The sequence below is a fragment of the Athene cunicularia genome, assembly GCF_003259725.1.
Source record: "Athene cunicularia isolate RWA chromosome 3 unlocalized genomic scaffold, athCun1 chr3_part1, whole genome shotgun sequence".
Taxonomy (NCBI): Eukaryota; Metazoa; Chordata; class Aves; order Strigiformes; family Strigidae; genus Athene; species Athene cunicularia.
This window is the reverse complement of record NW_020799097.1, coordinates 36,013,985-36,036,645: the sequence shown is the minus strand read 5'-3', so window position 1 is coordinate 36,036,645 and position 22,661 is coordinate 36,013,985. Positions and strand designations below refer to the sequence as shown.

At 41.5% G+C, this 22,661-nt stretch overlaps 1 protein-coding gene across 1 annotated transcript in view; it reads right to left on the bottom strand.

Moving 5' to 3' along the window:
• SH3BGRL2 (SH3 domain binding glutamate rich protein like 2) overlaps window positions 1-22,661 on the bottom strand; it is a 136,930-nt gene that overhangs the window by 49,004 nt on the left and 65,265 nt on the right. The window lies entirely within an intron of this gene.

Here is a 22,661-nt window from a genome sequence, read left to right as displayed (position 1 = left end):
TGAGGTAGAAAAGTAAATGCTAATTTTGAAGTAGCCTTTCTCCTAAGTACAAAAGAACACTGATTGTCCTTATCAGGTAGAAGTAGTAAAGCCTGCCTCCCCAGTTCTACAAAAAAGTGCTTGGAATTCGAGACACAGCTTACCAACAAGTAGAAATTCAGGTCAGAAAAAGTAGGAGACAGTAAGGCTTGTAGAAACATGCCTGTCTGCCTATTCAGCGATTTCCCATTGTGATTCAATTGGATCTGCCGAATGCATGCTTAAAACAACACAAGGTTTTTTAGAAATGTACACATATACACAATGCCACTCTCCTCCCTTCCCACAAAAAGATCCCATGAACTTGTCTAAAGCATCCCTATGGGGTAAACCCACAGTTCCATAAACACTGAAGATGACAACAAGCAACAGCTAGGTTTTGGGATCTGTGAGCTCTTTTAAGCTCATAGGACATTCATATTCACAAGTATTGTTTTTAAAAACAACAAAACATAGTTATTACCGTTACATCTCAGGGGTCTAAGAACCTTCAGGTGTGAGGAAGATGCTGCAGGGGGAAGTCCAAGACCAAATGCAAGGAAGGGTCATGTTGGTCTTTGCTTTTTCTCCTCCACTCCAATTATTTCTTTTTCTCATTCTCCAGAATGACCCCAAAAACATTTTATGTGGTAAACTCTTTAAATTATGTATGACTATTACATTTTTTTTCATCTTTAGCACAAAATAAATTACACCAAGTATCAGGATCGACAAACATTTCAAAAGTTCCCAGGGAAAGTTGTATTTATGCAAACTGAAGCCTTTGCTGACTACACAACCACTATCTTTCTCAGGAATGTTTCAGCCTATCATTCCCGGGGTATTCCAAAGATTTCAAAAGGATTCATATACAAAGAGTTTAGCTCATATTTGCTTGTAATATCATCTCTTTCACCAGTTAACATATGGAAATTGATGCATATTTTTTTATTTAAACAAATCATTGTCTTCATCCCTCCCTCTCTGCAAACTCAAACCAGCCTTACTCCAGGCACAAAGAGGAAAGAGGACTAAGAAGCATCCCAGAGGCTGAGGAGGGGGCTGTGCTGCCCTCCAGGTGCGCTGCCCGCAGGTCGAGGGGGCCCCAGCCTGTGATGAACAATGCGCCGAAATGCATCCCCTCCGCCAAAAGGGCTGCTCCTCCCTGGCCTGGCCACCCCTGGTCCTACCCTGTGTGGAGCCGCCACCTCTGCTCTGCCGGGCCCGGGTCCGGCCCCAGTGGCCACCATTTACAGTGGTGAAGGGGTGGAAAATGGCGCCGTTCTGGACAGGCCACCCAGGCGCGTTCCTGTCAGGGTGGGCAGCGGGGACAATGCCAAGGAGACGGGCCAGAGGGCTCTCCTACACTGTGTGTCTGGCAGGAGTTAAACAGCGCTGTTTTCACTCTCTGCTATGGACGTACAGTTCTCAATATTGTCAGCAGTGTAACAGATGTTATTAATCAACAGGATAAGCAGATAACCCCAAATAACCCTTCATCAGTCAGCTCATCTGCCACGGACTGAGGGGAATCCCTACAGCCCTCATCAGCTTGTGGGTCTGTGAGGACGCGGCCTATCTTTACTTAAAGACTCAGAATCATGTAGCTGGCAGCCTTATATGTGTTACTACCATCGTAACCCTCATCCTCTTACTTCCCTACACACAGCCAGATGGTTACTCATTGCCTCTGACTAAACCCTCCCTTCCCACAATTTCACCCCGATGGCGAAGTGTGTGGTGCTAGCCTCCTTCACACCTTTGTACCCACCACCCTCAGTGAACCTCCACCGTCCAGACTAAGCACCGACCCTGACTCGCTGCCAAGTATGTCCTTAAAGCTTTCTTTACATTTTAATATTGATCATTTATTTTTAAATTCTGCAGGTCTCATGGAAGGTACCTACCAAGCACCATAAAAAATAATTGGGACGCTCAGTGCTCATTTTGAGCTTGATTTACATCTTGTGGAAGTCACTGGGAGGCTTTCCACTGACTTCACTGTCCGCTGGAGCAGAGCTCAATACCAGCAATATAAAGTCCAATCCTGTAATGGGAATTCAGTTACCAATCTTGCAAAGATTTATAACCATGCATTACTTTGCTTTCATGAGAGTGCTTGCTGAAAAGAGTAAACTTCATCGGAGTTAACTTAGGTACAAAGGTTAAGATTTTCTGGCTTCAGTGTTCCTGTCCTCATTTGAGCATAACTCTTACTGTGGGAACCACAAACCAGTGACCAACAAAGACTTACTGGTTAATTGCTGCTTAACAACCAGCAAAAGGGGCAAAGGAGGCAAACCTTTTTTTATGTTGGTTTGTATGGTAACTTGTTAAAATTCTGTCATAGGTGAGCAATTATAGGAATTTGCTGGAAAATCCCCATTACCTTACTCAGTGAATTTCCTTCACATTGCAGGATTATTTCCGACCACATATTCTCCTGTGTTTCTCTAAGTTTTCTTTAAAAGACAGAGATGTTTACTTTCCTATTCACTGCCTACTATAAAATATTGGTTTTAATGTTCTAGTTTGGCCATACTGTTATGATATGAAACAAATGGAATCATGGCAACTCACTGCAGCTGGTTGTATTTGATTCTCTCACAGCATTAATATAGAGCATAAAATTATAACATTAATAATTTCTACCTTCTAATATATTTCTTAAATACAGCAAAACAGAAAAAAAGATAGCAAGATCTGATTCTGAAGGGTGCTGAACATGTTTAACTCTCACTAAACAGAAGAAGAGCATGCTCCTACTTCTCAGAGACAGCCTTGACACATAACCAGTAACCTAGAGAAACCATGTAGCAATAGCACTAACTGAAAAAAGCATGAGATGTAAGTAAGAAAATTAAGAAATTCAAATGAGACTATGTCATGGTTTGAGCCCAGAGGGCAACTGAGCAGCTATTCAGTCACCCCTTCCCCCCAGCTCTGGGGAGAAGAAAAATGAATCAAAAGGCTCAGGAATTGAGATAAGAACAGGGAGGGATCGCTCACCAATTTTACAAAAGACAGGCTCATTAGGGGAAGAAAGTAAGAAAGTAACTTTAATTCAAACACTAATAAAACCAACACTTAAATACAGAATGGGACAGCATGTTACCATATCTTAAAACACCTCTCCCCACCACTCCCTTCTTCCTAGGCTCAGTTTTGTCCCCAGCATTTCTACCTCCTCCCCCAGGGGCAAGGGATGAGGGGTGCAGTCAATCCACAACTTCTTCCCCCAAGGAGTGGGGAAGCACCCTTCTGCATGCTTCCCTCTGCTCCACATAGCATCCCTCTCACCGGAGACAGTCCTCCACAATCGCCATGAGTCCTCCCCATGGGATGCATTCTTCTCAAAATGCTCTGGTGTGGGTCACCTCCACATGTTGCAGTCTACACAGTGCTGAACTACAACAGTGGGGGCTTCTTCTTCCCAGAATCCCGGGGGTTCTTGACAGGCCACAGGCAGATCTCTGCTCCTCCGGTGACCTCCACCGGTGGCAGAGGGCGGCCCTGCAGTCTCACCATGGGATACAGAGGAACCTTCTGTTTCCTCCTCCTCCTCCTCCTCCTCCTCCTTCCTTCCTTCCTTCCTTCCACTGACCTCAGTGTTCACATAGGTGTCCTCCTCGTAACTCATCCTCAAAGTCCCAACCGTTTCTCAGATTTCCCTTCTTAAATATGTTATCACAGAGGTGTGGCCACCATCACTAATTGGCTTGGCCTTGGCCAGAGGCAGGTCCAACCTGGAGTCAGGGGAGCTTTCAAGAAGCTTCTTACAGGGGGCCACAGCTGTCATCCCCTCTGCTGCTACCAAAGTCCTCGCCACACAAACCCAGCACAGACTGTAAAAACTGTAACAAAGGTATTTTTAAGGTTGTTTCCTCTCCTTTTAAGAGTTCTCTACTTCGTCAGCTCCAAAAGCCACAAATCTAATCTTCATTCCCCTCTGGAAAACAAACAACTTTCATTTCAGTTCACCTGAAAGTGTAACCGAGCTGCATAAATTCTCAAAGGCTATGGAAAAAAAGAGGCAGTAGGAAAGGTAAAACCAGCACGTGTTAGAAGAATCCAAATCCACTATTCCAATTCAGATGCCCCAAACTGATCCCCAAGCCAGCTAAGCCAATACACATGTTTCTTTTCATTGTTTTTAGAGTCTCCCTTTTGTTCCTATAGCCTTTGGGTCAGTATATTCCTACAGCTTGAACTTCAAAACAGTCTGAGTACCGAAACTCATGGCTAGAGTCGGTAGACCCAAATTGAGCCGAAGTGACAGAGCTCATGGAGATCTTCCATCCGTCACACTTAACACAGCTTCTAGCCAAAGCTTCAACATCCTTATTCCACATATATTTAGAGACACCATCAAAGACAGACAAAACAGGGGGCTTCCTGCCACCATTCAACTGCTTGACAATGAATGCAGCAACTTAATTAAAGTGGCCTTTCAAACACCTTTTGAAACAGATTTGGAATAATCTTACACTGTATTTCAATGAATTTTCTTATAACTCTCGATTTTTATAAGTAAATTTATAGTATTTTGGGCTAAAACTCTTGCACCTATAACTTCTCAGCACCAACTTCGATGTAGCATGGGCATTGAGAATCCAGACTCTTTTCTCTCTTTTCCTAGTGTTTCCGTTCTGCTGTAAAAGTAATCCAGAAAGTTAGAAAAAATAAATATTACACTGAGAAGATGAAGATTTCAAAGTTTCTAGAGCAGCCTCTTACTTTACATGGCTCCTAAGCAGAGAACTATTACTTTGTGGAGGATAAAACCTATTGGACATCGCCATGTGACATTTTGCACTTTCAGGTGGTGTACAGGTTAAGAAGAGCCATCACCCTCCCTCGAGCAGCTGCTGCTGGTAAATGTCCTGAGGCTATACTTTTAATTCCATTTCTATTGTGCAGTTCTAGAGGCTTGAAAACCAAATGGTACAAGCACAAGCATTTAGTTAAGTAGAAGAAATCTAATAAACGAAAAACATTGTTAACATTATTTATGAGCAGTTTTCCATGTTTACAGGAGGTACAGAAACACTGCATTCTAAGACTGGAGTTGAAAATGTGAATTTAAGGGAGAAGGGGGTAGTTTCTAAAGATTTAATGGTAAGAATGATGCATTGTTATGCCAGATCTTCACGGAAGATTAAACAGAACTTTACTGCTGCTAAAGCAACAAAGAACACACAAAACCAAAGTACAACCTTGGACAAACAAGATTCTAATTATGATAAAAGATTATTTGTATAGCAAGATGCAACAGGCATAGGAGAAAAATCCTGGAGAAATGGAATATTACGTTCAGGATTTAAAAAGTAGTTAAGATGGTTTCATCTCTCGCCTGAAAGGACCAGTCTGTCTGAGGCATTTTAGAAGTTTTCTAGTCTGTGGGCTGTTGGTACCCAGCAGTTATTTCTCTGGATTCTTTGAAATGTTGCTAAGAAGTAGTAAAATCACATAGACTCTTCAACAATCCACATACCTGAAATTTCTAAAGAGGTCTTTAGCACTTTTTAAAAATTCTAAGTATAAAAACATGTTGAAAATTACTCGTTTAGAGTGTCATTAAAAGCTCTGTCAGTACTGAGCAGTCTTCCTTGGTGGAAATGTGACCGTCATGATAGGGAGCAGCAAAAGAAGAATGTAAATAGTAAACAGAGTGCTCCAGCTTCAATAGAGCTACAGAGTATTACTAGCTGATCTCACACTGGAGACCCCAAGAGAAAGTAGATTACTTAAAGGGTCTAAAACAAAATGTACAAAGAAATCTGATCTAAGTACAGGATTGTTCCACTTGTTCAGTAATGGCACTTGGTGTGGTGGCTGATAGCCTATAAATATCTTGGCTAGACACAACCTGAAAGTATATGAGATAATGCTGTTTGGGGCCTGATTCTCCACATACATCCTAGAAGACATTGTATTTTTAAGGTATCAGTTTAATCACAGGAGGAACCTCCAGGGTACACTCTCTCAGTCGTGCATTAATGCCTGCAGTTGTGGGTTGTGCATACTATTATGACTCCCCTTCTACATACACAACAGGTCAAGCAGCTCCTAGTCAAGATCACCCAGTTCCTTGCGAAAATGGCTTCAGAGGTTTTGTAAATCATACCGAAGTCTCCCAATAATGAACTCCATTTCACACAGGACTCTCTTTACAGAACCTTGACTGAGGCCAGAGGTTTACATTCAGAGCATTTCACATCTTTCCCCACAGTCAACTTTTAACGATAACATCCCAAGATAAAGCTTTTTCTCTTTTTGACTTGAATTACTCTGAAACTACTACAAAGCACAGGTGTTAAAGCAGGCTCTTGGGAAGACACAGAGCTGGAACAATTTTGAGAAAGGTTTTGATTGGTGCATTCACAAATTTGTGGTGTGTTGAGGAAAGCCAAAGGGTACAGCTGTTCTTGATTTCAGAATTATTTCTGTACCATCCCTTTATAACCAACAGAAGAATAAAACAAAACAAAACAAAACAAAAAACCCACAAACAAAGAAAATCAGAGACATGAGTAAACCTTTCATGCCCTTTAAATCTATACATATATAATTCCTAAGCTACATAAAAGTCCTTTCTTCTCAGCTGCTGCCCTTTAGTCGAAGTCACAATCTGCTGCCCTTTAGTTGAAGCATGACTAGTTGTTAATAGCTGTGGCTGCTTTGGTTCCCTCCATGAATTCCTAATACTAAGAACCTTTGAAAAGAAAAACATTTCCCTGTGAAATTTATCACCTGATTTAGCTCAGTCATCTGACTTGCAATAACTGAACCTGGAGGTAAAAACATTTTTCATGCTCTGTATTAAATCATTCATCATTCCTTAAACTTATGGCTACATTGTGTAAGAAGTGCCAACATTCATTTTCTACTCATGTCTTTAAAGATCCCACCATGGCTGAAGCCAGTGGCTCTGACTGAGGAACAGGAATCCAGGCAGGTTTCAGTCAGTGCCCAGCCTTCTACCGCATTCGCTCTTTCAGCCCAAGATACTGCAAACAAATTAGGCTTAACAACGTCAAACCCTATAGTCTTGAACTTCCTGATCAAACCAAACTTCTGAGCAGTTTTCTCCTTTTTTTTTTTTTTTTTTGCAACTTAGGGAAAGGATTCATCCTTATTTCTGCTTTGAAAAACTTTTAGTAATCTACATTACTGCAGAGGGATGAAGGATGAAAGCCCCTACAAATCTCATTTCCTCATCTGCAGTTCCAACAAAACTTAAATTAGACAGCAATTGGGATGCAAAGTGCACTCAGGGAGCAGTCATAGAGCATTACATTCCTGCCAGCCCTTTTCTGGGGGATCTTCTGCCAAGCCCTTGGAAAAATAATCTACCACCACATTAATTTTGGCTGTTTTCCATATCTGTCCAGTTCCACTCTGACAAGGCACTTTAGAAGATTCATTTCATGCAGGATGCAGGAGCAGTGGGTCAGCAATAACATTTATGTATACCAGGACAAAGAGCGAGTAATCTTGTGGAGAATAAGAAGCAGCTGAGTACATGAATACTGGCAACTTTCCTAAAGTGTATGCACCAAATAAACTAAGAATAGTTATTATTTTTATAGTACTTAGGAGTTTTTTAGATGTTTCACAGAACAGAGAGGGGGAAGAAAATCTCAAACTTGGAAAGCTGACATAAATCTGAGGATAAAGATTATGTGTGCACTGCATTTCAAGCATGACTTCAAGCCCACAATGGAGGCCACATTCACATTGCAGGGACACAAGACTGTACTTGGGCACAGGTTTGAGGTGACCTTTAGGAACAGTAGGGAAGAGCCTCTGGCCCACAGCAGTCCACAGCTCAGAGCCAAAGGTGTCCCCCGTGCACAGCATGGGTGGCCCAGGAGTCTTGTCCTGGTCCCGGCCCTGTCGCAGGTGCATCCCATCTTTCTGGAGATGATGCCGCGTGACTGGCAGAGCCCTTCCACGCAGACTGGATGTGTAAAAGGCGTGAATTTAACTCCATAAAAGCAGTGCATGCATGACATCCTTCTAGACCAGGGGAGCACTGCTCCGACAGCATTGCAGACTTCATAGGTAGAGGCCAAGGACAATGAAGGGGTGGGGAAAGCATGAAAGTCCTATGTCCCAAACTGAAGAAGGGACAAGCAAGTGGGAGCAGAAACTGGTAGAAGGAGAAAGCAGAAAAGGAAAAAGCGGTGGCAGCGTTTAGGGATGTGCTGCAGACAGGCTGTGTTGACCTACATGGGAACTGATTGCAATTTCATGAGCTGGTTTGAACAGGGAGCACCCTCTCATGCCTGGACAGAAGTGGAAGGGATGTGGATTGAGAGCAGGAGCACACTGGACAGAAATCAGCTGCCTGGTCTGGCACTATCAGGTCAGCATAGCTACAACCTGTGCAGTTAATACACTGAGCAAAGAAGCATGTAGGAGACTATATGTAAGCCAGGCTAAACAGCAGCTAAATAAATGAGAAAACAAGTCTCAAGCAATGGGCAGACAAATCACCGCCCTTCCATGCATTGTCTTACTAGTCTCAACCCAAGGTTCTTTTGTGCTAAGCATGGGCCTGCCTGTCCAAGCAGATCACTTTTTGTATTCTTTGGTGAAGTAACCCTGCAAAATTTGCTAACATTGATTTATTCCTTTCAGATTTGTAGCATGAAGTTTGTTACATTTTGCATTTCCATGTCCTGCTTTTTGTACCATGTTTTCCCAGATCTTCAGTGCAGCTGTTACTCTGTCTCAGAACTATCTGAGATTTATTTTCTACTGCCACTGGGGAGGTAGCGATTGGGAAGTAATACTTTCCATAGAGGACTAATTAACCTGTAACCGTTGTTCAGTTCTAAAATGTGAAGTGGTGAAAATGCTAAGCAGCGTTTTTAGCACTTCCCAGAACTTGGCTACAAAACTCAAAACTACAGCTACCCCAGTCACATTTGACCTTACCAAGACCTTCTTTGCAGAAGAAATTACATTCCTATGTCCATGTTTTTCCATTGGGAGAACTGATGTTTGAGACAATAACTATGTATTACTTTTGTCAGTGAAGGCACATCTTAGGATAGCTTCCAGACTATTCAGAGCATGACTTGGATGGTAAGAACAAAAACCTAATTCAACCCTTTTTTTTTAATTAATTGGAAAAGGATGGTGAAAGGCACACAACTGGTCTTCATCAGAAAAACATAAAACAAACATGGCAAGCCAAATGAGAAGTTATGAGTGGTTAGCAAAATTAATCTTGCTGCAAGAGATATTATTTGCTCGATTCATCAAAACAATCTTCTCAAGATACATACTTTCTGTTTCACTAAGCAACAGACATATCATACAGCCAGCAGGGTCAAGTCTGCTGTTACACTAATAATATGGCGAGGGTAAGCATGTCAAAGCTGCTATCGATTTTTTTCTAAATGCAGCTGGACTGAACTAGAATTACTTTCAGGATAGCAGATACAAAATAACTAATAAAGGTATGGCCAAGCAAATATGTTGCTAAACTTAACAGCAGTCTTTTGCTCTCTGATGCTCTTGGGGGTGAATCTGAGTACAGAATATGACCCCAGGCCGTGTAATAATGCTAAAGATAGGACTAAATTTTAAAAGAAAAAAATATTAAGGAGATTGTTTGGCAAGTAGAAAGACACCTCAAATGTTAAAGTTTACAAGAGCAATGCATGCAAACTAGCCCATTTTAGACAGCATACCTGTCTCAACCACACCCTGTTTTAGCCATAAATTTGTCTAGAAAAGAAGCTACAATTTTAAAAAACCTATTTTTTTAAATTAATTAATTCCTTACTTGTATAAAGAAAGTTGTCTTTTGATCACAAATGGACAAATATGATACCACAGCTATAGCAGACCCTAAGTGGGTAAATATCTCTGATGCCCAGTCAACTTTCTACAACGTAAAAAATCAGCTCTATTTAAAATAACAGGAGATATATTTGACTCAATATTAACTTTTTAATGTTGATATCTGCAGTCTAGGAAAGCCTAAGAAATATTGCACTCAGCACAGTGGATAGTTTGATATCATAACTGGATGCAACATTTCTTAGTGGAATCTACTTAACATACAACAGACCCTTTCTCAGAGTTTTTTTACCTAAGAATAGGCTGCACTGGAGGCCAGTGTGCAGGTTCCTCCTGAGATCCCTCACATCATCAGTGGGTCAAAGACTAGCAAGGGTCCAGTAAAGACCTCATGGAAGCCTTCACTGAAAGGAAAAACATTGTTTCATATGCCCACAGTCAGTTCAGCTTCTTCATTTCAATCCCCTTGCCTGCCTCCCCATCTAATCACTAAACCCCTATCTGCAGTCCTTGTGCCCGTTGAGTAGACCTTGCTCAGACACGTAGCATTCAGTGAAATAAATGGGACTACCTGTGTGAATGAATGATGCTCAGCAAAATGGGTTGTAGACTGTGAGATAGCAGCTGTGAATCAACATGAATTCAAACAGCAGACTTTGTTTTAGGATATGACTGGTGAGGGCCTCACAAACCTTCTGTAGCATGACACAGTGGTGAGACACTGGTCTACAGGCCAAGAAACCCGGCTTGCTTCTGAGTTTTGCAGCCAACCTCCTGTGTAGCAGGTGTATCTTTAAAGCAATTTCTGAGAGACAGTCTCTCTTTCAATATTTCTTTTAGGATCTTTCCATTTTGTCACTCACTGGGATGCAGCCGTTAAGCATGACAAGCAGTAGATAATTGTTAGTCATGGTTTTCATACCCACAGACATCTCCATCTTACTAAGATTCAGCTTTACCTGTGGTATCTTCACTCTATCTCCATGCTTCTGTCACTTCAGCCTGGTTTGTCTCACCTGTTTATCTGAAAGCTTCATCTAGATTTTGAATCAATGAGACAGATTTTTATGGGACTTGGATATAGTGAAGGTCATGGTTGAAGATGTAGTTTCTCCCATAGGCTGGAATTCATGTATTAAGGAACAAACCCCTTAGGGATTCAAAGCAAATATCTTGTGATGCTGATGAAAAACAGTGCTGTGAACTTCCCCAGGAACTAAGGGCTATTTATACTTCTTGGTACAAGTTACACTAAAAACAAACAAAACTAAGTGAACTGGGTTATAATATCTCTCCTATGTTTGAAGCTCACTGAATTCCAACAGAGACAGGAACCTTTGTCAGTGAAGCAAACCTTTTTTGTCTGTCACATGGAAATTCGTGTCTTGCTCTAATATGGGAAATGAAAGACTGTTCCCAAATGGGCTTAGTGCCACAGAGCTGGTTCTTGCATAGAAGCAGATCTCTTATCTACAAAATATTAGTATGGACTTACTAAATTGGAATTGCACCTGCCTACATAATACGTTTTATGATATTTCCAATCTTTGGGAATTTAGGAGACTAGAGGAGGAAACAAAAAAACTGCATGCAGTCTTAATCTCAGCTCCCCAATCTGGTTCCTTCTCTGACCTTGGTGGTTTTTTTTTGTAGTATTGATTTGCAGCACTTCCTAAAATATTATTTCTTTTCTAAAGGTTTTGTTGTCCTGATTTTTTTGAAACTATTTCATATTTGTTTATTTTAATTAAAAAAAAAAAAAAAAAAAAAAAAAGAGAGAGTTTGTTTTAGTTATAATGAATGATTCATAGCTCCTGCGGATCATCCAGGGACAACATTCATAGTTAATGATTAAAATGCAGTAATAAAACATGAAATGTTTGAAAGTCAACAGTGATGTCTCTGAAGGTAGATGCTTGACAGAAATTGCTGACAGCATCAGAAACTCTCACTTTACAAATATATACTAATTCCTCTATCTATTTTTCCCTTTTGCTTTCTTTCCCTTGCAGGTGTCTTCTATATGTGCAATTTTAGGTCAATATTCTAGCAAGATGACAGTCTGTCTATAATTTAATTTAACATTTTTCTTCCTTAATTTACATTTTTACTAATTTTTAGCCTGCAGTGATTATTTGCATGGAATGAAATTGTCTTCAAAGTCTATATTTAGCTTGACATATCGGATTAGAAATGTAAGCCGATCATGCAATGAGGTTAATTTTAAATCCTGTGGAAATTGTACCACTCTATTCAGTTTTCTCAGCACTGGCACCCATCTTGTTTGAGGTCATATGACCTTTAACTCCAAAGTCAAATGTAATTTCCCACCAAAAGTACAAGCAATCCTCTTAAAATAGGAATTTTAGAATTTATAAGAAGAAGCCTGAGCAGATTTTTTTTTTAAAAAAAAAAAAAAACAACCAAACTGATGATCTGAGGGCTATGATTGTGTTTAAAAATATGCAAAGAAAGGTCAAGCAAAAAAAAAAGCAGAAACTTGTGCCTGTTCTCCTTTTCCTACCACAAGCAGTATTCACTAATTCTTACTTCAGGGTCACCCACCAATACCAGTAGACCTGTGTTTTAGCCAGTGCTGTATTTAGTATATTTAACCAATGTTAATATCAGTTAATGCTATTTTTAAGCTCTACAGTTGCCTTAACTGCTCCTTTCTACCTCAGTTTGTCCCCATTCCCCCCTCCCCAAAAGCCAAACCTTTTAGATTTTTTTTTTTTTTAATTTTTTTATTTTTTTTTTTTTTTTAATAATATTGCTGTTTTCTTGGCAGTGACTGTCTAGGGATGACTATCACATTCATCATCCCTATCAAATCTATTTATATCTATTGGTTAAAATTCAGCTTGTGATCACTGAGCTGCAGATGGAGCTCCCCAAACAGCCAAAGGAATCTACGCATCTGTGCCAGGAACAGTTGGAGCCACAGTGAAGAGGGGGTTGAGAGGATCTGTCATTACAGAGTCTTTATCCCATCGACCTCAGAGAGGTGTCAAAGAGGCAAAGACTGCTACCTCACCTGTGCATTAGAGTTGGGGCTTTTGGCAGAGAAACCTGATTATTCAGGGTTTTTTGCAAGGTGACATGAATTTTACAAGTAATTAAAGAGATAATATAGGGAGTAGATGTGATTGTCAATCTTCCAATGAACTATTAACAAAATACTAAAAAGATGTGTTTTTAAAGGATGGAAAATGCAGGGTAGGAGTTCTTTTTAAAATGTGTTTTGCCAGCAGAACTCATTAAATAAGAGATCAAGGCAGTTCCATTCTAACTTATAAACTTCTGGATGATCTGCTATATGGATATTTTTGTTTTCTAGGGCATGGGCTCAGTTGAATGTTTAATTTCTTAAGTGCATGAACAGGAGCTGAAGAAAGGGGTTTAGAAAAGAAGGAAGAACCAGCTAATCAGAAAGTATATTCTCCTCCAAGGCCAGGAGCCATGCAGGAGGGTCCCTATCCCTGGTCAGGGCTGGACTGGTTTCAGAAGGCTCCAGATGGACATCAGGGTGTCTCCTCACGGAGCACTGCAGAATTAGGCTAAACCAAACATATTTAATATGATCTCGGACAGCTAAGCTGCTTATCACTGTGTGTCAGATAATACATTATATAGCTGAGTGGCTAATAGATTAAACAGAAAAAGGCTGATGGCAGGCCATTTTCAGTTGCTTTGGATTATATTCCTCCACTAGGAATGACACTGTGAACTTGGAAGGAACAAGAAAGATTCTCAGCTTCCTATTTTTCTATTCCTATTTTTCTATTCCTATTTTACTTTTATTTCTATTCCTATTTTTCCAGAAAACCTGCTTCAAAATATATATAAAGCAAAAACTTTCTTCTGTATGTGAAAAATTGAGCAATCCTAAAAGCCATCATGTTTTATAAATCTTGATATGAATGGATCTTCACCAGGAAGAAGGAATTAATAATTAGATATATGTATTATTACAGAAAATCAGAACTCTTTAGTTTGGTTCAGAAATTTCCATTTTCAGTTTCAAAAAGGGTTTACAATATACAAAAGTGCAAATGAAATATCACTGCTAATGAAAAGGTATTTGCGTATAGTTGTAATGGTGTGCACAAGCCTTCAGTGGTACATGTCCAGCATGCAGCCTCTGAAGGATCAGGATTTTACATTTGTAAATATTGCCATAAATGAAATTAATGGAATGAACAATCTAACCACATTTGCATCAAAATAAAGCAGTGGGTTTATTTTCTGTATTTATATTTCATGGTTTTATTTTTGGAAACTGTGTTTATTTACTTAAACCATTCCAGACACTAGAACTGTTAAACTGTGGCCATGGCCAGTGCCATGGCTTTACCCCTAGTCTGCTAGTGCTCTCCTCAGCGATCCCTGTGCACAGCTGGAGAGGCAGCACAGGCCAGGGTCCACTGGCAGTTTGGATACAGCTACACAATTTCAACATCACAAACTCACACCCCAGTATAGTTTGAAAGGATCTCCTGGAGGTCATCAGCCGGACAATCTGCTCAAAGTAGGGGCAACCAGACTGGGTTGCTCAGGGCTGTGCCCAGTCAAGTTTTGAATATCTCCAAGAACAGAGACTCCACGGCCTCTCTGGGCAGCCTGCTCCAGTGTTTGACCACCACCGTGGTGAACAATTTTTTCCTAACATCTGATCAGGATTCCCCATGTTGCAATGTGTGTCCGGCTGCCTCTTGTCCTTCCACTGGGCACCTCGAAGCAGAGTCTGGATCAATCTTCTCCACTCCCTCCCAGCAGGTAACTGTACACAGCAGTAAGTTCTCCCTGAAGCACCCCTCCTCCAGGCTAAGCAAACCCAGCAGCCTCAGCCTCTCCTCAGATATCCTGTGCTCTAGCCCCTCATTAGCTTGGTGATCCTTTACAGGATTCACTCCAGGTTTTAAATGTTTTCTTGTACTGGGAATCCTACTGTGAATCACTGACATTCAACATGTTGTCCACCAAGATCCCAGGGCTCTTTCTGGAGAAATGCTTCCTGTCCCATACTTGCCCAGTGTGGTCACTCCATCCCCGAGGGTGACAGTGGGGTCTGCAGGGTCTCACTGACTGGGACCAGCCCCATGGCTCTTGCAGAGCCAGCAGGGCCAGGCTGGGGCAGTGACAGGGGTCAGCCCACACCCTGCGGTCACCAGGCTGGTCCACAGCCACGGGGCTGCTGGAGGATGGGCTGAGGTCCCATCTGCAGGCCAGTGCCCTTGGCACAAGACACACAGCTGACAGTAACTCCCAATGGCAAGGGGTGGCCCTGGCTGCAACCCCTCCACAGCACATTTGAGAGCCCCCCACCCCCCAATCCCCAGCTTGGAGTCCAGCAGCCAAACCCCAGGAGTGGGAGTATATACCCAAAGCCATAACAAACTCCAACACCTTGCCCAGCTCAGTAATAAAGACATTAAACAATACTGGCTCCAGTATTCATCCCTGAGGGATGCCTCTAGTCACCAGCAGCCAGCTGGACTTTTTACCATTGGTCACAAACTTTTGAGTCTGGTGGTTTACGCTCACCTTATAGAGTCTCCATCTTTACGTGTCTCCTGGAGGCTAAGGGGCTTAAAGACATGGAAGTGGGCAGAACACAGCAACTGGCTGTTGTGCCACTGAGAAGCTCCTAGCGTGGTTCAGTTCACAGTTGCAGATGCAGAGTCCTAGCCTATGGCCCAGACCCCAAATCGCACGCTGGACCAGCTCTCCTTCTGCCTGCAGAGACCTGGGTGCCAGACCAAGGCGATGCCATTCCCCGCTAGTGCACTAAGATGGGAGGCTGAGATGCTAAAAATAGTTTAGAGAACTTACGGATGTATTTTCTGCTAAGAAGACTAAACCCTTGCACTGCCGTGCAGACCTCCTCTACGTGTGCTGGCTGGTTGCCACACGCATATGAATTTTAAGGAAAGATAAACGGGAGCAGACAAAAAGGTTTTCTCGTTAAGCACGATGAAAGGAAACAGCCCAGCAAGAAAGCCAGTGTAAAGAGGCAGTTAAGGAACAAGGACAAGTTTAAAGATGGGCCAAAGCTGTTTCAAATCCCTCCATCGCCTTTAAGGGCTGGTTTTACTCTTACAGAGGTGGGCAGGCCCAGCAATCTGCCTCTGCCGGTGCTGAAGCCCCACCTAGAGCATCGCCGCGCTACTGCGCCCGCTCCGCGCCGCCCCGCCGGAACCGGCCACTGGCAGCGCTCCGGGGCGAGCGACAAAAACCCGTCCATCGTCTTGAAGGGAGTGGAAAAAGGGTAAGAAACTGAAAACAAAATGGTCTGCACGGCAATCGTGTGCTGCTGCTGTCAGTCCGCTTGGCAACGGTACCTCAGCAATTTGAATTTCAGACTTCATATAGAAAAAGTTAATGTTGAACCAGTATTTTCAGACAATAAATATAATCGCTTGGGTAACTACAGGCAGCTTTAGCTAGCAAGTGTCATCAAGCAAACTAATAGAAATGCTGATATGGTATACTAATGAAAGAATTAACGGATTACAGATTTATTAGTGTCGGTCGTCACAGCTTCACAGAACTCAGACTGTCAAACAAATTTGATACTGTTTTAATGAGATTAAGCATTAGACTGATAATGAAGATTGTGGTTAGAAGTGTCTTTTCCAAACATATGACATAATCTTGCATTTAAAAATAACTCTAAGCAAAATCAATGTAACACATATTAAATGATAATTTTTAAAACTGGCTAACAACTAGGTCATAAAAATATACTATATTTGAAGTGTTTTCATTCCAAGGGATGGCATATTTTGTGAGTTTATAGAGGGATCTGGTTTGGTGTGAATTTTTTCAATATGTTTATCAATGCCCTTGATGAAAACAGCATTACTGCACATAAAATTTGCAATATGACACACAATGCTAATGTGGAAAACAACAAAGGCAACAGTTCTATTATACAGACTGACTGACCATTTGTTGAGATTTAAAAAAAAAATAAAAAAAAAATGTCTAGTTTTGTTAAAGCAGATGTGAACCCAAATGCAAGTTCATGGACCTATGAACCAAAACCACCATCAGATTTCTAGATCTGTGTCTGAGTCTTAAAATGCAATAGGACAGGGAGAAAGAACCCCATCAGAAAAAAAGCGTGGTTATAATAAACAGCAGTTGGCTGTTGATGACACAGTAAGAAGTCCTAATCAAAAGGATGCATACATGAGAATTCAAATGATAAGGTATCTTATTAGGACCAGTGTTGTCAGCCCCAGCACCCCTCACACATAATATGCACTCTCACATCATAGAATCACAGAATGGCTGAGGTTGAGGGACCTCTGGAGATTGTCTGGTCCAACCCCCACCTGCTCAAGCAGGCTCAGCCAGAGTAGGTTGTCCAGGACTGTTTCCAGTCCAGTTTTGAGTATCTCCAAGGGTGGAGACTCCACAGCCTCCCTGGGCAAACTTCTGGTCTTTGATCCTCTGCACAGTAATAAATGTTTTCTTATGTTTAAATGGAGTTTCCTATATTTCAAAGTGTGCCCATTGCTTCTTGTCCTGTCTCTGGGCACCACTGAGAAGAGTCTGGTTCCTTTTCCTTTACTCCCCCTGTCAGGTATTTATAGGCATTGATGAGACCCGTCTGAGCCTTCTCCAAGCTGAACAGTCCCAGCTTGCTCAGCTTCTCCTCATACGTCACCTCCTTCAAGGCCCTTCGCTAGACCCACTCCAGTATGTCCATGTCTCTCCTGTACTTGGGAGCCCAGAACTGGTCCCAGCATTCCCGATATGCCCTACCAGTGCTGAGGGGAGGGGAAGGGTCACCTCTCTTGACGTGCGCACAGCGCTCCCCCTCCTGCAGCCCCAGGTGCCATCGGCTGCCACAAGGGTGCATTGCCGGCTTACGCTAATGCTCACGGATCACACACAATGCGTCCTAGCACACCCTTAGTTCTCTGTTACGTATTTATCTCCCTGGCACAAGTACCCAGCTATCCTTGTCACATAAAGGCTGGTCCAGACTGGAAATGACCTTGGAGCTAGGATCCAGTTAAACCCACAAGGTTAGCTGATTTCAGTGCCCTGCTATGGAGAACTACTCCAGCCTGCTTTGTTACAATCATTTCACCAAGTGACAGGTAGTCACAGTGAACCAGACCTTACAGATTGTTCTTACAGTGTAATGAGGACACAACCCATCAGTTTTGGCAAACACTGCTACGGTAATTTAGCGTGATACAATTCCCCCTGTCCTGGAAGAGCAGCTTCAGCCACCCGTGAAGATGAGATTTATTCTGGAGTACCTGAGATACAGCCCCTCACCTCCTTCTGCAGGCTCCTGTAAGAGCAGTCACCTGCAGCAGTGGGGCAGAGCAGGCAGCTGGGGGCACTCACAATTTAGAACTCCCACGTCTCTTCTGCTCAGTTCATCTGGGTAAAAGCACTTCCTTTCACTGTTAAAAATGTGCACTTTCTTGCTTGGAACTAGCTCCAACTTCGAACCACTAAGGCTCATTGCATTTTTTTACTGCTAGACTAAAAGCTACCTGCCATGAGGAATGACAGAACTCACTATCAAACGATCTCTCAACTTTTTTTTGTACTGAATCATCTCTTGGGCGTCTCTCCCTGTAACATCAAGTTTTATGGACTCCTGGTGATTCTTGAAATGTGTTTGTGAAGCTTTTTTAGTTTTTCAACACCTTTCTTCAAGTGTGTACACCAGAAATGCCTACCTTATTTCAGTTGACAGGTTTCACTTGTGCACAGAAAGATGTGATGCCACCTGCCTCTTCAAACTGGTATTTCCTGGTAGTAGCCATGGAATGAACTGGACTAAACCCCCAATAATCAATACCTCTTATAATTTGTTTATTGCTTTAACTAAAATGGATTAAAGCCTCAGTTACAATCTGACCCTTTCTCCAGCTCTAGAACTGCAGTAAACTCATGAGCCTGAAAGGTGTAAGATACGAAGAAAGGGGCAGAATCTGCTCTGTGGTACAGGCAAAACCTGTAGCCCCAGACCAAATCCTTCCCTGAGGAAGCATTCCCCACCACTACCTCTCCCATCTTCTAGGAGCTGGCTCACCACATTTTGGATGGTGCATCCAGCAGGCAGGCAGTTCGTGTCACTGTGATGGGCTACCAGAAGGTTCCCCGTGTGGTGACCAGAAAGACATAAAGCAAATAACAGTAAAGCCTATTTCACCTGCTGGGTTTGAACGGGCATCTCTCCCTTTTTATTGATGAAATGGGTTGTCCAGAGGACTAGCCCCTCGAGCCTAACATCAGCCTTTGTAAACATCCCTTGTGAAGTCCTTCAATCTGTTTTAGCAGGCACAGGATTTTTCTTTAACTATCTGAAATAACCCTCCCATTCGTTCACCTGCAGTCAAGGGTTGGTTCAGTCACTGTCCTTGCTTTTCCACCAGTGATTGATCTCATTATTTACTAGGTCTTAGAAGAGGATTGACAGTTTCAGTTATAAAAACAGAAGGGAAAAAAATATGCAGAAAGTAGTCTTCATCAATCCAATCATCCTTGAAGCACAGTATGGAGGCACAACATGAATAATAGAATATTCTAGCTTTTTTATAGCCAAAAAAAAAAAAGTTAAACTACAGCAAATCCTGAGAAGATGAAAAGGATGTTGGTTTGACGTTATTTAATTCCAATAAAGAGAATTCCAGTAAGCTGATGCATACATTGCAAGAGTTTACACACTTCAAGCTGTAAAGGCTCAGACTTACTCTAATGAGGATTTTAACAAATAAAGGTAATTAAGTCAAGAAAGCTGTCTCCAAGTTGCTGTCCTAATCAGTGGTGCCCAAAGTTCCCATGGCACATGTTCTGTTCAGAGGCATCTTAGCCTACCCAGGGAGGGGCAGCTCGGGATGTACCTCACGGACAACTTCAGTCTGCCTTTGCTCCCTCAATAAGCTTGATTTGGGAGGCACATCCAGAAATCCAGGGCGGTGCATCCAGAAATCCAAGGACCCGAGTTTCAACTCCCTCTTCTAACCAAGTGGGCACAAATCCCTACTTCCTACTTGCCCAAAGCCTGTGATACACAAGACTGGGGGCTGAGATGTTGGCACTTCTCACCCCTCATTGAAGTGTTCCATTTTGCATTCAAAAAAACAGTTTTGATGACACAGTCAGGTGCCTAGAAGTGGTGTGAGTTGCCTAGGTCTCTTTCTGAGTCTAACACTAATAATCAAGATGTGTTTATATTTTGAATGAAGATTTTTTTTTTTTTTTTTTAAAGGGAAGATTTTTCTTCATCCCTGTATGACACTTGTGTATCTGGGACAATAAAAATGTTTTCAAAGTAGTCACATTCAACACTGAGGCCAAATTTATTCTCATATAATATCCATTCTCTTTACTGGTTTCAAAGATACATTTGACCTTATTTCTCTACGACATAATTTATACCACTAAACTCTACAGAGACAGAACAAAATTCACTTGCTATCCTGGCAATAGAAATGAATTTTCAAGCCAAAAGAGATGGATGTTCAGAAGCAACACACATTGCTTTTTGGTGATTAAAGAATATGTCAGAATTATTTGGTCACTGCATCTTTTTTTCTTTGTCAAAGACTAATACACATACTGTGAATATGAAATTGTAGATTATGCAAAAGCAGCACAAACAAGTCCACAGATACCACATTTGTCCTTCAAAAAGTGCTCTTCTGGAAAAGCATTACTAAAATCTTCTAATAACAAATGCAACATTTAACATAGAACTGCCAGATTCTGAACAATCTGTGTGAAATTGTCCTTCCAGTAGCACAGGCCTTCTGAAGAAAGAGGGCCTTAACTGAAATGTCTCTTTCAAATATTTATTTGGGGTTTTTATAATCAAACATTCAATACTTGTTTCCTCAGCACCTTCTCCACCTTCTCAGGCTTTATTGGGCTTTTTTGTTATTTAAATTGCTTATAAAATACTCATTGCTAGTCCATAAGCAATAATGACCTTGTTTTAATTTGGAACCTTGTTAGAAACACACCTATATACATGAGCAGTTAAAGCTTCATATTGTAGTAACAGAGCATCTTCATTTATTATGTGTTAATTCATCACATTTTAAATTATATCCCTGTGTTTCACCAGCAACCACTATTGTTATTCACCCATTATTCCTCCACAAGGCAGTTGTGAGCTCAAAATCCAAGCAGGTATATGAACACAAAGGCTTGCAACAAATTCATAAAATCTCTGAAATCAACTAGTGGTATGAAGTATATGCAAATGTTTCTTTCATTGCACTGTATTTTTCCTTTAATATTTCAATATTTCACAGCCTTGGAAAATTGTATTGTTAAAAACAATTCCTCATGAACAATGCCCAACGTGCTTCTTTTATACATCTTCAAGTTCAGCTGAGTTCATGGAAGCCCATTCTCCACTGCCTGTCAGAGACACAAAAGGGGTGTCAGCAACGCCGTAGCAGCTCCAATACCACCGCAGTCAGAGAATGCTCAAGAAAATCCCCTTGAGAGGGTTGCAACTAGTCCTAGTATGAGAAGTGACACCAATAGACGTTCTTTCAAAGAATTATAACACTAAATTACAAAAGGTGAGTGGTCACTTTTCAGCAGATGACTTGAGAGCGCTTGAGAAAAGAAACAATGAAAAGATTTTAGGTCACTTTAGAGCCCAGGGCATGGGAGACAGACAAGCTTTAAAAGTGATCTTGGGGTTCTCATTTCTGAAGGTAGGTGAGCATGCAGTAAGAGAAGCAGCCAGCCTCCAACAAAACCACAACTCATTTTGCCAAATGCATTGAAAAGTGCAAGGAGACCCTGAGTTTTTCTAGCATTGAAACAGACTGATATTTAATTTTATTTTAATTAGAATTTAAAATATTTTGATTATATGATTGCAGATAATTGAGAGCAAAGGGAAGTAGGTGCTCATACACAACATATCCTGTATGAAGAATACTTCTTTAAAGTTTACTACTTTCTTTAAAGAAAAAACCTTCAACTGGACCCTAACTACATTCATACTCATGCTCTAATACAGATATCTTAGTCACATCCCAGGCCACCTTTATAGCAGTGAAGAGAGGGAGAAAGTATTTACCTTGCTACTGGAAACAGCAGCCTGAACTGGTGCTCTTGGCTACCCAGAGCTGCAGAACTGCTTTGAGCCACAATCTCTTTAGTGTAAATTCCTGGATTTTGAACAAAGCTTCTCTGCAAGTGCAGATGCAAAATACTACCTCTGGTGTATATGTAGAAAGATGTGTGTAAATGTTTATGCATCTGTTCCAATGTGCAAGGCAGGATCACATAGCCTATTCTGAGGGAAAGCATCAGGAAACGTGAAGCCTGCAGGAGCCAAAAGGGATCTTCCTTGGTATTTCATATTCAATCTGATGGTTTTCACTGCCTTTGATAATTTGCAGAAATTGAGTGTCTAAGTCTGAATCTCACAGCCAAGTTTTACATCATGCCTTATTCCTGGTTAATGCAAGCAGTACGTCGCTTTGGCTCCGTCATCTAATATCACTGTGCATTCTTTATGTCCCAAATTCTTCAAGAAGTTATTGTATTCAAAGCCATACCATGAAGATTTTCCCTTTCCAAATTTGAACACCATCTTTGTTCTGGCAATTCAGGGAATCTGTTTTATCCATCACATTAGATGCAGTCATTGTAATAGTTCCCACCCCGTATGCCACAGCCATTGCTACGGTGCAGTGGAAATCAATAGCACTTTTTCTATGCATCAGGGATTTCCCATCGATATTTATGTATAACAATTAAATGAGCACGGGTTCCACTCATCTAAATAAGCCCGAGGGCTTTATCCCTGTTGGTAC